This window comes from Hypanus sabinus, unplaced genomic scaffold (genome assembly GCF_030144855.1).
Source record: "Hypanus sabinus isolate sHypSab1 unplaced genomic scaffold, sHypSab1.hap1 scaffold_852, whole genome shotgun sequence".
NCBI lineage: Eukaryota > Metazoa > Chordata > Chondrichthyes > Myliobatiformes > Dasyatidae > Hypanus > Hypanus sabinus.
Window position 1 is genome coordinate 168,352 of NW_026781705.1, and position 17,618 is coordinate 185,969.

A 17,618-nucleotide genomic window follows, 5' to 3' on the forward strand; every position below is an offset into this window, starting at 1 on the left:
GTGTTTCAGGGCAGCTGGTGGTTGAGCCCAGTAGAGGATCATCTATTCCGGATTTGGTGTTGAGCAAAGATCCAGAATTGAATAGAGACCTTAAGGGAAATGTAAACAAACAACTACAAGATGTTGTTTATAATAGGATCGAATTCACCCTGAAATTTGTGAAGGAGAAGCTGAAGTCACATGTATCAGTATAGCAATGGGGTAAATTGAATTACAGACTCACGGGACGGGAGTTGGCCAGAACTGTTTGGAAAGGAGTCGATCATTAAGGGTTATGTCTCAGGGTACTTGGAGGCACGTGATAAAATTGGCCGCAGTCAGCATCCCAAAGCGGGAAATCTTGCCTGAACAATCCTTTGGAATTCGTTGAATAATGGATGTGGAGAGGATGCTTCCTATAGTGGGGGAGTCTAGTACCAGAGGACACACATAGAGGGATGTGGAGAGGATGTTTCTTATAGTGGGAGAGTCTAGGACCAGTGGACACAGATAGAGTAGATGTGGAGAGGATATTTCCTAGAGTGGGGACGTCTAGGACCAGAGGACACAGATAGAGTGGATGTGGAGAGGATGGTTCCTGTAGTGGGGGAGTCTAGGATCAGACGACACAGATAGAGTGGATGTGGAGAGGATGTTTCCTATAGTGGGGGAGTCTAGGACCAGAGGACACAGATAGAGTGGATGTGGAGAGGATGTTTCCTATAGTGGGGGAGTCTAGGACCAGAGGACACAGATAGAGTGGATGTGGAGAGGATGTTTCCTATAGTGGGGGAGTCTAGGACCAGAGGACACAGATAGAGTGGATGTGGAGAGGAAGTTTCCTACAGTGGGGAGTCTAGGACCAGAGGACACAGATAGAGTGGATGTGAACAGGATGCTACCAAGAGTGGATGATTATGTACCTATAGTTTCCTATAGAGAGGATGATTCCTGTGTTAGGAGAGTCAATGTCAAGGTGACAGAGCTAAAAATAGAGAATCCTCATTTCAGAACGGAGCTGAAAAGGTATTTTTTCAGAAGAGGTTGTAAATCCGTGGAATTGTTTGCCACAAGCAGGGGTTGAGACCAAGTGTTTATGTATAATTAACGCAGAGGTTGATGGATTTTCTATTGGTCAGGGCATCAAGGAATACAGGGAGAAGGCGGTGTTAGCATTCATTTCATGTGGACGGGATTGTAAAAGCAATTATGTGAACTTTCAACTTTTTAAGCACCAGTGAGGCATCAGCTGGAGTATTGTGAGCAGATTTGGGGCACTGTTCTTGGAAAGGATGTGTTAAAACTCAAAGGCTTCAAAGGAAGCTCGCTCACATGAGTCTATTGTTTTCATATGACGAACATTTGATGCTTTGGGTCTGTATTCACAGGAATTCAGAAGAATGAGGGGTGAACTGATAGACAGTTTCCTTCCTCTCAACTCTCAGCACATGCATTATCGGGTAAGGGGCCAAAAACTTCTCACAATACTCCAACTGAGGCCTCACCAGAGCTTTATAAACTTTAAATATTACATGGTGACTTTTATATTCTTGTCCTCTTGAAATGAATGCTAGCATCGCATTTCCCTTCCTCACAACAGACTCAACCTCTAAATTAACCTTTAGACAATCCTACACAGAGGACTGCAGAATGCTTTCAATATTCTGGTCGCCTCACTACAAGAAGGAATTGGAAGCCATCGAAAGGGTTCAGAGGAAATTTACAAGGTTGTTGCCTGGGTTAGGGAGCATGGCTTATGAGAATAGGTTGAGTGAACTCGGCCTCTTCTCCTCGGAGGGGTGGATGATGAGAGGTGACCTGATGGAGCTGTACAAAATGGTGAGATGCATTGATCTTGTGTATAGTCAGAGGCTTTTCCCCAGGGATGAAATGGATGCCACAAGAGGAAACATGTTTAAGCTGCTGGGGAGTACGAACAGAGGAGATATCAGGGGTAAGTTTTTTACTCAGAGAGTGGTGAGTGCGTGGAATGGGCTGCAGGCAAAGTGGTGGAGGTGGGTACGATAGGGGCTTTAAAGAGACTTTTGGATAGGTACGTGGAGCTTAGAAAAATGGAGGTTAAATGTAAGCCTGGCAAATTCTAAGGCAGGGACATGTTCGGTACAAACTTGTGGGCCGAAGGGCCTGTATTGTGCTGTCGGTGTTCTATGTTTCTATACTGTCATAGACATGTGGGCAGCACTGGGGAGGATATACCAGTGAGGCCTCGCCTGGAGTATTCTGAGCAGATTTGGGGCACTGTTCCTGGAAAGGATGTGTTGAAACTGAAGGGCTTCAAAGGAAGTTCACTCACATGAGTCTATTGTTTTCATATGACGAACATTTGATGCTTTGGATCTGTATTCACTGGAATTCAGAAGAATGAGGGGTGACCTGATAACAGTTTCCTTCCTCTCAGCTCTTCTGGATTCTAGTGAATACAGGCTCAGAGACATTAAAGGCTCATATTATGACAAGTCATTCAATCCTGGAATCATTTCCGTGAATCCCCTTTGAACCCTCACTAATTTTAGCACATGCATTCTCGGGTAAGGGGCCAAAAACTGCTCACAATACTCCAATTGAGGCTTCACCGGAGCTTTATAAACTTTCAATATTATATGGTGACTTTTATATTCTTGTCCTCTTGAAATGAATGCTAGCATCGCATTTCCCTTCCTCACAACAGACTCAACCTCTACATTAACCTTGAGACAATCCTACACAGAGGACTGACAAGTCCCTGTGCACATCATTCTCTTTTGTTGTTTGCCACAAGAGGAAGCAGGTTTAAGCTGCTGGGGAGTACGTACAGAGGAGATGCCAGGGGTAAGTTTTTGTACTCAGAGAGAGGTGATTGCTTGCAATGGGCTGCCGGCAACGTGGTGGAGGCGGATACGATAGGGGCTTTAAAGAGACTTTTGGATAGGCACGTGGAGATTAGAAAAATGAAAGTTATATGTAAGCCGGGCAAATTCTAAGGCAGGGACATGTTCGGTACAAACTTGTGGGCCGAAGGGCCTGTATTGTGCTGTCGGTGTTCTATGTTTCTATACTGTCATAGACATGTGGGCAGCACTGGGGAGGATAGCGTCGTTCAACTTTGAGGTATATGATTAAGAATTAATCAGTTCCAGCTGACTTAAGAAACAGTCCGTTTTCAAAAAAAGAGTAAAATACAGCACAAGTGATTACTTGATGTCCTTGAAGACGAAACTGACATCCGGCACGGGCAAGTGCGAGCAGCCTGCAAACAGAAACGGCGATACACAGCCACACACAACAGTGAGAACTGAACAGTCCGAGAGCAGGTCTGGCAGAGTTCACTGGAGTCCAGGTTCTGCGACCACCGGAAAGGTTTTCTTTCACCACAGGAATAAAATGAAAGTTATAGTCCGAGATCGCATGACTCTGTCTCACTTACCAGTGACACGTAGATTGACGGTCGCTGAGGTTTGGGGGCTACTAGCTGGCGACGTACCCCCAACGGCGACATTTATCTCGCTGTGCTCAACGATAGTAGTAAACTGCTGGGACTCACCTGAGAAAGAGAAAATCATATGAGGGAAAAGCGACAGACGCGGAAAGACTTGGGATCTGCACTTAACTCAATCTGTACAGATACCAGGGATCTGTTGAGAACTCAGTAAGATCGATTATTATAATCTCATCTTCATTTCTTATAACCCGAACTTCATGCCTCCTACTACCCGCCACTCTGATGGTTATCCGACCACCGAGGGTTGGAGAGAGTGACCATCACACGCCGTTATGTGGAGACAAAGAACGAGAGCTGCGAAGGCCAGTCCCGACATCCCGAGAGAGCAGCGCCGATCTCTGTTACACTCGGAGACTGAGCCGCACTTCCTGGTTTGCGGGTCAGATATCTGGATTCTGACGTCACAAGCGTCAACAGGGCAAGGTTACAATAAGTAAGGATTGATTTCAATAGGGAGATAGATTGGGAAAATCAGGTTGGTGCTGGATTCCAGCTGGGCGATCTTGTAGAGTGCCTGCGAGCTGGGGATTCAAGGCAGCTGATGGTTGAGCCCAGTAGAGGATCATCTATTCCGGATGTGATGTTGAGCAAAGATCCAGAATTGGATAGAGACCTTAAGGGAAATGTAAACAAACAACTACAAGATGTTGTTTATAATAGGATCGAATTCACCCTGAAATTTGTGAAGGAGAAGCTGAAGTCACTTGTATCAGTATAGCAATGGGTTAAATTGAATTACAGACTCACGGGACGGGAGTTGGCCAGAACTGTTTGGAAAGGAGTCGATCATTAAGGGTTATGTCTCAGGGCACTTGGAGGCATGTGATAAAATTGGCTGCAGTCAGCATCCCAAAGCGGGAAATCTTGCCTGAACAATCATTTGGAATTCTTTGAATAATGGATGTGGAGAGGATGCTTCCTATAGTGGGGGAGTCTAGTACCAGAGGACACACACAGAGTGGATGTGGAGAGGATTTTTCCCATAGTTGGAGAGTCTAGAACCAGTGGACACAGACAGAGTGGATGCGGAGAAGATGTTTCCTATAGTGGGGGAGTCTAGGACCAGAGGACACAGATAGAGTGGATGTGGAGAGGATGTTTCCTACAGTGGGGGAGTCTAGGACCAGTGGACACAGATAGAGTGGATGTGGAGAGGATATTTCCTATAGTGGGAGAGTCTAGGACCAGTGGACACAGATAGAGTGGATGTGGAGAGGATATTTCCTATAGTGGGAGAGTCTAGGACCAGTGGACACAGATAGAGTGGATGTGGAGAGGATGTTTCCTATACTGGGGGAGTCTCGGACCAGAGGACACAGAGTGGATGTGGAGAGGATGTTTCCTATAGTGGGGGAGTCTAGGACCAGAGGACACAGATAGAGTGGATGTGGAGAGGATGTTTCCTATAGTGGGGGCGTCTCGGACCAGAGGACACAGATAGTGTGGATGTGAACAGGATGCTTCCTATAGTGGATGATTATGTACCTATAGTTTCCTATAGAGAGGATGATTCCTGTGGTGGGAGAGTCAATGTCAAGGTGACAGAGCTAAAAATAGAGAATCCTCATTTCAGAACGGAGCTGAAAAGGTATTTCTTCAGCAGAGGTTGTAAATCCGTGGAATTGTTTGCCACAAGCAGGGGTTGAGACCAAGTGTTTATGTATAATTAACGCAGAGGTTGATAGATTTTCTATTGGTCAGGGCATCAAGGAATACAGGGAGAAGGCGGTGTTAGCATTCATTTCATGTGGACGGGATTGTAAAAACAAAGACGTGACCTTTCAACTGTTTAAGCACAAGTGAGGCCTCACCTGGAGTATTGTGAGCAGATTTGGGGCACTGTTCCTGGAAAGGATGTCTTGAAACTGAAAGGATTCAAAGGAAGTTCACTCACATGAGTCTATTGTTCTCATATGACGAGCATTTGATGCTTTGGGTCTGTATTCACTGGAATTCAGAGGAATGAGGGGTGACCTGATAGACAGTTTCCTTCCTCTCATCTCTTCTGGATTCTAGTGAATACAGGCTCAGAGTCATTAAAGGGTCATATTATGACAAGTCATTCAATTCTGGAATCATTTCCGTGAACCCTTTTTGAACCCTCACTAATTTCAGCACATGCATTCTCGGGTAAGGGGCCAAAAACCGCTCACAATACTCCAATTGAGGCTTCACCGGAGCTTTATAAACTTTCAATATTATATGGTGACTTTTATATTCTTGTCCTCTTGAAATGAATGCTAGCATCGCATTTCCCTTCCTCACAAGAGACTCAACCTCTACATTAACCTTGAGACAATCCTACACAGAGGACTGACAAGTCCCTTTGCACATCATTCTCTTTTGTTGTTTGCCACAAGAGGAAGCAGGTTTAAGCTGCTGGGGAGTACGTTCAGAGGAGATGTCAGGGGTAAGTTTTTGTACTCGGAGAGAGGTGATTGCGTGCAATGGGCTGCCGGCAACGTGGTGGAGGCGGATACGATAGGGGCTTAAAAGAGACTTTTGGATAGGTACGTGGAGATTAGAAAAATGTAGGTTATATGTAAGCCGTGCAAATCCTAAGGCAGGGACATGTTCGGTACAAACTTGTGGGCCGAAGGGCCTGTATTGTGCTGTCGGTGTTCTATGTTTCTATACTGTCATAGACATGTGGGCAGCACTGGGGAGGATAGCGTCGTTCAACTTTGAGGTATATGATTAAGAATTAATCAGTTCCAGCTGACTTAAGAAACAGTCCGTTTTCAAAAAAAAGAGTAAAATACAGCACAAGTGATTACTTGATGTCCTTGAAGACGAAACTGACATCCGGCACGGGCAAGTGCGAGCAGCCTGCAAACAGAAACGGCGACACACAGCCACGCACAACAGTGAGAACTGAACAGTCCGAGAGCAGGTCTGGCAGAGTTCACTGGAGTCCAGGTTCTGCGACCACCGGAAAGGTTGTAGTGTATTCTTTCACCACAGGAATAAAATGAAAGTTATAGTCCGAGATCGCATGACTCTGTCTCACTTACCAGTGACACGTAGAGTGACGGTCGCTGAGGTTTGGGGGCTACTAGCTGGCGACGTACCCCCAACGGCGACATTATCTGGCTGTGCTCAACGATAGTAGTAAACTGCTGGGACTCACCTGAGAAAGAGAAAATCATATGAGGGAAAAGCGACAGACGCGGAAAGACTTGGGATCTGCACTTAACTCAATCTGTACAGATACCAGGGATCTGTTGAGAACTCAGTAAGATCGATTATTATAATCTCATCTTCATTTCTTATAACCCGAACTTCATGCCTCCTACTACCCGCCACTCTGATGGTTATCCGACCACCGAGGGTTGGAGAGAGTGACCATCACACGCCGTTATGTGGAGACAAAGAACGAGAGCTGCGAAGGCCAGTCCCGACATCCCGAGAGAGCAGCGCCGATCTCTGTTACACTCGGAGACTGAGCCGCACTTCCTGGTTTGCGGGTCAGATATCTGGATTCTGACGTCACAAGCGTCAACAGGGCAAGGTTACAATAAGTAAGGATTGATTTCAATAGGGAGATAGATTGGGAAAATCAGGTTGGTGCTGGATTCCAGCTGGGCGATCTTGTAGAGTGCCTGCGAGCTGGGGATTCAAGGCAGCTGATGGTTGAGCCCAGTAGAGGATCATCTATTCCGGATGTGATGTTGAGCAAAGATCCAGAATTGGATAGAGACCTTAAGGGAAATGTAAACAAACAACTACAAGATGTTGTTTATAATAGGATCGAATTCACCCTGAAATTTGTGAAGGAGAAGCTGAAGTCACTTGTATCAGTATAGCAATGGGTTAAATTGAATTACAGACTCACGGGACGGGAGTTGGCCAGAACTGTTTGGAAAGGAGTCGATCATTAAGGGTTATGTCTCAGGGCACTTGGAGGCATGTGATAAAATTGGCTGCAGTCAGCATCCCAAAGCGGGAAATCTTGCCTGAACAATCATTTGGAATTCTTTGAATAATGGATGTGGAGAGGATGCTTCCTATAGTGGGGGAGTCTAGTACCAGAGGACACACACAGAGTGGATGTGGAGAGGATTTTTCCCATAGTTGGAGAGTCTAGAACCAGTGGACACAGACAGAGTGGATGCGGAGAAGATGTTTCCTATAGTGGGGGAGTCTAGGACCAGAGGACACAGATAGAGTGGATGTGGAGAGGATGTTTCCTACAGTGGGGGAGTCTAGGACCAGTGGACACAGATAGAGTGGATGTGGAGAGGATATTTCCTATAGTGGGAGAGTCTAGGACCAGTGGACACAGATAGAGTGGATGTGGAGAGGATATTTCCTATAGTGGGAGAGTCTAGGACCAGTGGACACAGATAGAGTGGATGTGGAGAGGATGTTTCCTATACTGGGGGAGTCTCGGACCAGAGGACACAGAGTGGATGTGGAGAGGATGTTTCCTATAGTGGGGGAGTCTAGGACCAGAGGACACAGATAGAGTGGATGTGGAGAGGATGTTTCCTATAGTGGGGGCGTCTCGGACCAGAGGACACAGATAGTGTGGATGTGAACAGGATGCTTCCTATAGTGGATGATTATGTACCTATAGTTTCCTATAGAGAGGATGATTCCTGTGGTGGGAGAGTCAATGTCAAGGTGACAGAGCTAAAAATAGAGAATCCTCATTTCAGAACGGAGCTGAAAAGGTATTTCTTCAGCAGAGGTTGTAAATCCGTGGAATTGTTTGCCACAAGCAGGGGTTGAGACCAAGTGTTTATGTATAATTAACGCAGAGGTTGATAGATTTTCTATTGGTCAGGGCATCAAGGAATACAGGGAGAAGGCGGTGTTAGCATTCATTTCATGTGGACGGGATTGTAAAAACAAAGACGTGACCTTTCAACTGTTTAAGCACAAGTGAGGCCTCACCTGGAGTATTGTGAGCAGATTTGGGGCACTGTTCCTGGAAAGGATGTCTTGAAACTGAAAGGATTCAAAGGAAGTTCACTCACATGAGTCTATTGTTCTCATATGACGAGCATTTGATGCTTTGGGTCTGTATTCACTGGAATTCAGAGGAATGAGGGGTGACCTGATAGACAGTTTCCTTCCTCTCATCTCTTCTGGATTCTAGTGAATACAGGCTCAGAGTCATTAAAGGGTCATATTATGACAAGTCATTCAATTCTGGAATCATTTCCGTGAACCCTTTTTGAACCCTCACTAATTTCAGCACATGCATTCTCGGGTAAGGGGCCAAAAACCGCTCACAATACTCCAATTGAGGCTTCACCGGAGCTTTATAAACTTTCAATATTATATGGTGACTTTTATATTCTTGTCCTCTTGAAATGAATGCTAGCATCGCATTTCCCTTCCTCACAAGAGACTCAACCTCTAAATTAACCTTGAGACAATCCTACACAGAGGACTGACAAGTCCCTTTGCACATCATTCTCTTTTGTTGTTTGCCACAAGAGGAAGCAGGTTTAAGCTGCTGGGGAGTACGTTCAGAGGAGATGTCAGGGGTAAGTTTTTGTACTCGGAGAGAGGTGATTGCGTGCAATGGGCTGCCGGCAACGTGGTGGAGGCGGATACGATAGGGGCTTAAAAGAGACTTTTGGATAGGTACGTGGAGATTAGAAAAATGTAGGTTATATGTAAGCCGGGCAAATCCTAAGGCAGGGACATGTTCGGTACAAACTTGTGGGCCGAAGGGCCTGTATTGTGCTGTCGGTGTTCTATGTTTCTATACTGTCATAGACATGTGGGCAGCACTGGGGAGGATAGCGTCGTTCAACTTTGAGGTATATGATTAAGAATTAATCAGTTCCAGCTGACTTAAGAAACAGTCCGTTTTCAAAAAAAAGAGTAAAATACAGCACAAGTGATTACTTGATGTCCTTGAAGACGAAACTGAATCCGGCACGGGCAAGTGCGAGCAGCCTGCAAACAGAAACGGCGAGACACAGCCACGCACAACAGTGAGAACTGAACAGTCCTAGAGCAGGTCTGGCAGAGTTCACTGGAGTCCAGGTTCTGCGACCACCGGAAAGGTTGTAGTGTATTCTTTCACCACAGGAATAAAATGAAAGTTATAGTCCGAGATCGCATGACTCTGTCTCACTTACCAGTGACACGTAGAGTGACGGTCGCTGAGGTTTGGGGGCTACTAGCTGGCGACGTACCCCCAACGGCGACATTATCTGGCTGTGCTCAACGGTAATAGTAAACTGCTGGGACTCACCTGAGAAAGAGAAAATCATATGAGGGAAAAGCGACAGACGCGGGTAGACTTGTGATCTGTACTTAACACAATCTGTACAGATACCAGGGATCTGTTGAGAACTCAGTAAGATCGATTATTATAATCTCATCTTCATTCATTATAACCTGATCTTCATGCCTCCGACCACCCGCTACTCTGATGGTTATCCGCCACTGAGGGTTCGGGAGAGTGACCCTCACCCGCCGTTATGTGGAGACAAAGAACGAGAGCTGCGAAGGCCAGTCCCGACATCACGGGAGAGCAGCGCCGATCTCTGTTACACTCGGAGACTGAGCCGCACTTCCTGGTTTGCGGGTCAGATATCTGGATTCTGACGTCACAAGCGGCAGCGCTGATTGGATCAGAGAGTCTGTACTTTGCTCAAATCGACATCAAATCCTGTGAGCTGTTCTACAACTATCTGCTGCTGTGTGGAATCCGATAATGGTCTCAAAGCGAGTTTGTCTCACCCAACGACATGAAGAGAAAGGGAGATAGTAAAGTGAACGTCATCCGCGCGATCCCGAGAGAGCGGCGCCTGTCTCTGTTACATTCGGAGACTGAGCCTCATTTCCTGGTCTCCATGAGAGATCCCGAGAGCCCGTTATCTGAAAAACCGGAGCTGACTGGAGCGCAAAGCGAGAAGGCGGAGAATGAACGAACCTAAAACGCTAGAGAAGCAGAAGGCTATTCGGCCCTCGATGCTCTGGTGTTGTCCTGTACCAGATCATGTGGAAATTTCCTCAAAACTACCTCCCTCCGGGATAGGTAGACTGGCTGAGTGTTGTCGCCGCAATAATCTTGCACACAGAGACAGCAAGACCAAGGATGTGACTGTGAACGCCGCGAAGGAGAAGTCGGGAGATCACACACAATGAGAGTCCTCATTGAAGGGTCGGCGGTGGTGAGGGTGAGCAGGTTTAAGCTCCTTCTGAGAGAATCTCTGCTTGGCCTCACATAGTTATACATTCACAAAGAAAGGCACGTCAGCGGCTGTATTCCATCAGGTGATAGAAACATAGAAACGGAGAAAGCCTACAACACAATGAAGGCCCTTCGGCCCACAAAGCTTGAAGAGATTTGGTATGGGTATGTCACCAAAAACTGGGAAATGTTCGCACATGCAAGGCGGAGAGTATTCTGACAGTTTCCATCACCGTCTGGTGTGCAGGCTGCAATGCACAGGATCGGCACAGATTGCAGAGGCTTGTGTACAACAATCACATTCATCACAGTGCAAGCCTCTTCATAATCGAGAAAATCTTCAAAAGCTGGTTCCTCAGGAATACCAGGTCCATAATTAAGGGTGATTACCGTCAGGTATATGCTCTTGTCCCATTACAACCATTCGGGATATACAACCTTCCTATTAGTACAAAACGGAATATGCTTTCTTCCCATTGCCACCATCCTGGATATATTCCCGTGTCCTTATCGCCATCTGGAAGGTAGGTACATGAGCCGGAAGACCCACGCTCAATGAGCTACCAATATCTTCTGCAATCAGTTTTTTTTTTTGAGCGGTACATGGACCCATGAAAGCGAGCTCATAATTCTTTTTTTTATTTGATAGTTAGTTTACTTTTTCATTATTTCATTTACTTACTCGTTCATTCGCTGGTTTACTTACCGAAATGTTATGTACATTGTATGCATATATTACTTATTAATGTACTGAGGCCACTTGGCGGTTATGACAGCAATGACGGGACTTCTCTGAATTGGCCAGCCAGATGTAGAAGGATTCTCCATTGTTGGAACGGCCATTGCTGGAGTGTGGTCAGTGTCATGTACCTTGTGTGAGATTTAGAGAAACTGGGATACCGCCTCTATCCCGCATAAATACATAAACAGACCCGCACAATGTCCATCGGGTGCATGTCCCATGAACGGGAGCTGCTGTTCCATGAGCTTTGACTCATACGGGACATTGAGGTGGTGATAGGCAGATGCTACAGGGAGGGAGCCACCCGAGAGGAAGGCGACAGTATTACAGGTAACCTGCAGGAGAGGCAGAGGGGATAGGCAGCCGGAGCAGTGACCCCTTGTGGCCGTACACCTCAATAGCAGGATGCATTTGATGGTTTGCCGGGAGTGGAAATTACCAGGAGGAAGGTACTGAGACCGGCTCTGTGGCCCAGAATGGGATGCTGAAAGGGGAGTACAATAGCGATTGGGGATCCTCAATTAGAGGATCGGAACGCAGATTCTGTGAACATGGAAGAGACACCCAGTTGCGCTCCGAATCCATGGTTTATCATGAAGGAGTCGCCGCTGCTCTGTTCTTATCTGATGCTGCCTATCGGTCTGCCTGGTGGACTGAGTACCCTTTGGGCTGGAGAGCGACATTCAGAGTGTGGCAGGTGAGCCGTCTCAGTGAAAGAGACGACTCAGAAATCCTCTGTGTCCCTTCGAAACAGCAATCTTGTCCTCAGGCCCAGTGCTCTGCTCTCTAATGAATGTACATTGGCCAGTAAGATGCGATGGAACAGTGGTCGTGTTCCCGTAGCTCCACTCTGGTTGATACCCACCGCACCCAGTCCTCCCCTGGTCGATCTCGCTTCGCTGGCGGAATTCCGCTCACTTCCAGGTGCAGTACTTGCATTGCTGGGAGTAATCTTTGACGACCCGTTGCTGTTCACGTGGACTTCATATGATCGCCGATGCATGTATAGAATTCGCCTGTCATTTTTTGTGCTTAATTGGCCGAAGACTGCTGCGATAAAAGTTAAGAAAATGTCCATCTTGTAGATTAGTGAGCTGCCGGAAATTGTCGCCCTATATCGCCAGTAGTGCAACGTTTTTAAATCGGACGGGCGATGTTAAGGACACAGAAAAGATACACGAGATTGAATCTGACTGCAAAGTTGGGCGGCTCAGTGACGCGCGTGACCAATGCACCCATTCTGAACTCGTGTCTGTATCTTCCACACTGCCCCCTGGTGGTCACAGCGTCCTGCCTGACTTCTGCACTGACGCTCTTTCAACTTTGCCAGTGAAATTCCGGCCGTCACTGTATTGCCGCCGGCGTCTTTTATCGCCGTGTGCAGTTGTGTTTCTCCTTTTGTCATGCGCAGTCACTGAAATTTTTCGAAGTGAAGCTGCCTAATACAGCAATACCCGTCGCATATGTAGGAAATAATATTGGGGCTATAAATGAGAGACATCTCTGCATTATAGCGCCTTTACATTTGATCTGCAACGGGTAGCAACGGGTCTTTCGCTTGTCAGTTGCTGTTGTGTTAATGCTGATCTTTAAGGGGACGTTTTGCAAAAACAGTCGCTGTTCCCGCTGATACACTGAACAAAAGCTACTTTGCAAAAATAGTGATTAAATGTCATTTGTTTTGTTAATGCTGATATTCAAGAGGATTTTGTTGGGCAATGTGGGGAACACCGTTACTTTGGCATGCAACTGTGAGATGCTCTGAAGACAAAGATCCTTGTGGGTTTATAACAAGTACTTTGGATAATGAAAGTACATAACATTTTTGCAACCTCGCAGTGCCTGAAGGACATCACACATGGAATCCAGAGCACATCACACTCAGGTTAGGTCAAGATGCCTTGAGGTCTCGCGCCGCCAGATGATCTATGAAGATGTGTCAAATTCGCGATTGCTGAAACAATACTTATGAATGAACGGTGAGGGAGATTGACAAGGTAGTTGCTGAAAATTCAGATTTCCGCATCTATTTCAAGTTCGCAAAGCGGACACGTGAAACGGTCATTAATAAGTTCGGTAAACACGGGACGTGAAACAGACAGCCTGGCTCTTCTTCCCACACCAACCAGCGTGAATATCACGTCCAATCTGATCTTGCTGTCACTTCCATATTCCGATCCGTACATCACCAACTTCAAAAAGTCCAGTAACTGGTCAGTTACATCTCAAAACAGGGCATATTCAAGGACAGCCGCAACTTACCAGCCCTCACTACACCTCCAGAACCATCACCACCTTTCTACTGTCAAGATGAAGCCACACTCAGGTTGGACGAACAACAACTTATATGCCGTTTGGGTACCTTCCAACGTGATGGCATGAATATTGACTTCTCTAACTTCCGTTAATGCCCTTCCTCTTCTTCTTACCCCATCCCTTTTTAATTCTCCCCTTTCTCTCTCTCTCTCTCTCTCTCTCTCTCTCTCTCTCTCTCTCTCTCTCTCTCTCTCTCTCTCTCTCTCTCTCTGCCCATCACTCTTTGCCTGCTCTTCGTCTCCCTCTGGTTCTCCTCTCTCCCGTTCTTTCTCGGCCTCCCGTCCCATGATCCTTTCCCTTCTCCAGCTCAGTATCACTTTTGCCAATCAACTTTCTAGCTCTTAGCTTCATCCCACCCCCTCTGGTCTTCTCCTAACTTTTCGCATTTCCCCCTCCCCCTCCTACTTTCAAATCTCTTAGTACCTTCCCTTTCAGTCAGTCCTGACGAAGGGTCTCGGCCCGGAACGTCGACAACGCTTCTCTCTATAGATGCTGCCTGGCCTGCAGGGTTCCACCAGCATTTTGCGTGTGTTGGCTGAAGAGCTTGTTTCTTTGCTGTAAATCACAAAACAAAACAGGTGAGCTTTACCTGCAGTCTGTTCTGCGCCACCTGGAACCTCCTGTACACATCAAACACTCCGGCCCCCTGTTACCGAGCCTAATTACACTCACCGCTGACTCCATCTTGCATTACTCACACACCCACAGTGTCTTTCCGCTCAAAGTGCGCATCAGCTCTGCTTTTCACCCTCCAGGGGTCCCATGATTTACCCTGGTTTTACTGTCAAATTACATATCTACCACCCCTTGTTACCACTGTCCATCACATCTCAACCACTGCCGTGGTCTCCATGTTTACACATCTGACGTCACCCCCGTCTTCCAATCAGCCGCGTTTAACTGGACACCTCTGTCACGTGTCAGCTCCCATCGCACCCTCAACGCTCGACTCTTTATATAAATATCTCCCTCTTTATCATTCAGAAGATGACAGTGGAGAATTCTTTGATACTTTTCTTACACCATTTCGACTCTCTGCCCGTCGCAACTGCCCATCAAAACCTCTTAATTGATTCACTTATCCTCCACCAGATCTTGCACCAGCCGACTTTGTAATCTGTCTCACCGCCCACGTTGCAGGGTCTCGACACGACCCGTGACGGCTCATTACCCCCCATAGATATTGCATGACCGCTGAGCTCTCAGCATTTTTTGTGTCTTGCTCCAGATGTCCAGAATTTTCACACTGTCTCTCCTGTCCTTTCCAATAATACATTTTGTGCGTGACCTGCTGTAGTCTTAATTTCTCAGGAGCATGTTCTGTTTCCTCAATAGCAGACCGCTGTAAATTCCCCAATCTAGATGTCTAACTTACCCCGCCTCATTTCTCCGTTTCTCCTTCTTCCGCTTTCATGCAATAGCGAAGTCTTCTTCACTGCGCTCTGTAGCAAATTCGGTAAAACATAAGGAATTGGAGAAGAGTACAACCAAAGGTTCAGCACACTCCATTGTCAGACCTTGTGAAACTTCCTGTTGCAGATGGTCAGATCCAAGAGTCGAGCTTATAAACATATGTCAGTATCATTTAGACTCTGCTTTCTCTCCGCACCTGTTCCCCCACAAAGTTCCGCCTTCCCCACAAGTACAAAACAATATGCGCCAACCCCCTCAGCTATTTGCCTTCTTCCTCAATTTACTTCTGTGCGCTCTTTTACAAAGAACCGAATTTTAACCCTTGACAATCTATTCTAAATATTCACAATTGCAAACCTAGCTTTTGTTGAAGGCAAGCAGAGTTTATATCGGTTAGGAATCTTTAGAACATTAGCTGTGGGGAGATTTTTTTCAGGGTGGTCTCTCTCAAACTGGAACATGGAAACACTCTGAGTAAACAAGTTCTGGTTTACATCCAAGAGTCGTGCTTATAAATATATGTTAATTTCCTTCAGAGTCTGCTTTCTCTCCGCACCTGTTCTCTCACAAGTACAAAACAATATTCGCCAACTTCCTCTGCCATTTGCTTTCTTCCTCAATTTACCTCTGTGAGCTCGTTAAACCCTTGACAATGTCTTCTAAATATTCATATTTGCAAAGCTGCCTCTCATTGAATGCAAGCACTGATTACACGGATTGGGCATCTCAGAACAGATTTTTTTTTTGTTTCAGTGTGGTGTCTCTTCGACGGGAGCATAGAAACTCCACGTAATCGAGTTCTGGTTCACGTCTCCAATTCACTTCTGCAAGCTGCCAAAGGTATGGCAGTTACGGTGTCAGTTATCACAGAGTGCAGTCGTGTCCGTCCGTTTCGGATGCCCACCACTGTAACTCTGAGGTTGCAGACTGATCGGCCGAGATCTCCTGAAGCAGGGAACAGGCTCTATCTGCCGACTGGCCGACCTGAGTTCACTTTGGAAATATAAGTGCGTTAACTTCAACAGTCCGCCCGATATCCTTTATGGATTAAACTAAGTCATTAAAGAAATTGCAACTGGTATAAACGTGTTTTGGGAACAATTAACTGATGAGCATTTGTCAGCTGTAGTTAGGATTTGCCAATGATGACGTCACGACAGTGAACCACGTGGTGATTTGCGGGGACTTGGTTGGACAAGAGCACAGATGCTCACTGCAGACAGGGTTCACGGCCCGCAGCACAGGGAGTCAGTCAGAAAGAAGGAATAAGTTCCTTAGACCGTCTGTTGCCAATCTTTTTTATTTTAATTTCTGACGAAGAGATAGTGGGTTTGAAATTCAGACGATATTTAGGTCGGATAGTTTGAAAGAACTTTGGACACTAAGGGGACAGGTTTGAAAATGGTATCAAAGCTTCTGGCCAATCCGGAACTTCCGGCGTGGTTTCTGAGTGATGGGTTAGTCAGGGTGCGGGGGAAATGGTGATCTGAAGTTTCTGTTCAATATGATCTGACAATGGCCAGTTAACTGCGACCAGCTGCGCTATGGTGGAGCATCTGAGTTGAATAGGATTTAAAATGTTTCCTGATGCAAAATATATAATCCAGGACAGAGTCAATTGATCAGATAGCAACCAAGGACGCGCAGAGGGAAGGCGATTCTAACTTGGAGCCATTTTACCCGAGCGCCCTTTTCACATCCACGCACCAGCCGCTTATACTGCATGAGAATAACAGCGTTGAAGTGACACGTGTTCAACAACAAAGGATGCACCTTCTGCAACCCCACCAGATATCCGGGTGTTTATTCAATCACCCATCGAGTGTTGCATTTTGTCAGTATCTCAGACACCTCAAACAAGTCATCCTAGTATTAATGTTCTACTCACGGTCATGGTCTGGATCAGAATTTGATAATTCACTGTGTATTGGTCACCACGATGTGTTATTATATTCCACAAGATTCCTTGATTACGCTACATTGTTGTTTATTTGACAAACCCGACCGCTAATTCTGCACTTCCCAGTGCCTGGAAAACCCCTTCTGCAAGCCCATGTTTGGACGCCCCCCCCACACCCGCACCTCCCGCGCTGTCCAAATGCAACTTGTGCCTCTATGACAGCGGTGTGCGTCGGAGGGCGGGAAAGTGGTTCCTGGCAACTGCAGGCTTTAGAAAAGAGCATCGGGGTGGCCACTCCCGTCAAGGTGGGAAAATGTTCGCCCCTCCTCCTCCCTGATTAGGGAGAGAACCTGTGGAATATCGAATACCGGGTGAAAGGCGAAGTCTTCGGGGTCACTGCAAGTTCGTGTCTTTGCTGCTGACCGGTGATCGGTGGGGGTGCCGATGTCATTTTTGCCGGTGGGGGCGGAGAGCGGATGGTTGCACGATGCCGCTTATGGGGAGGTGGTGGGAGAGTGGGGGAGGGTACTTCGGGGTTCTAACATTTAACTCTCGTTCATTCTTTGTGGGCCGAAGGGCCTGCAACGCTCTGTAGGGTTTCTGTGTA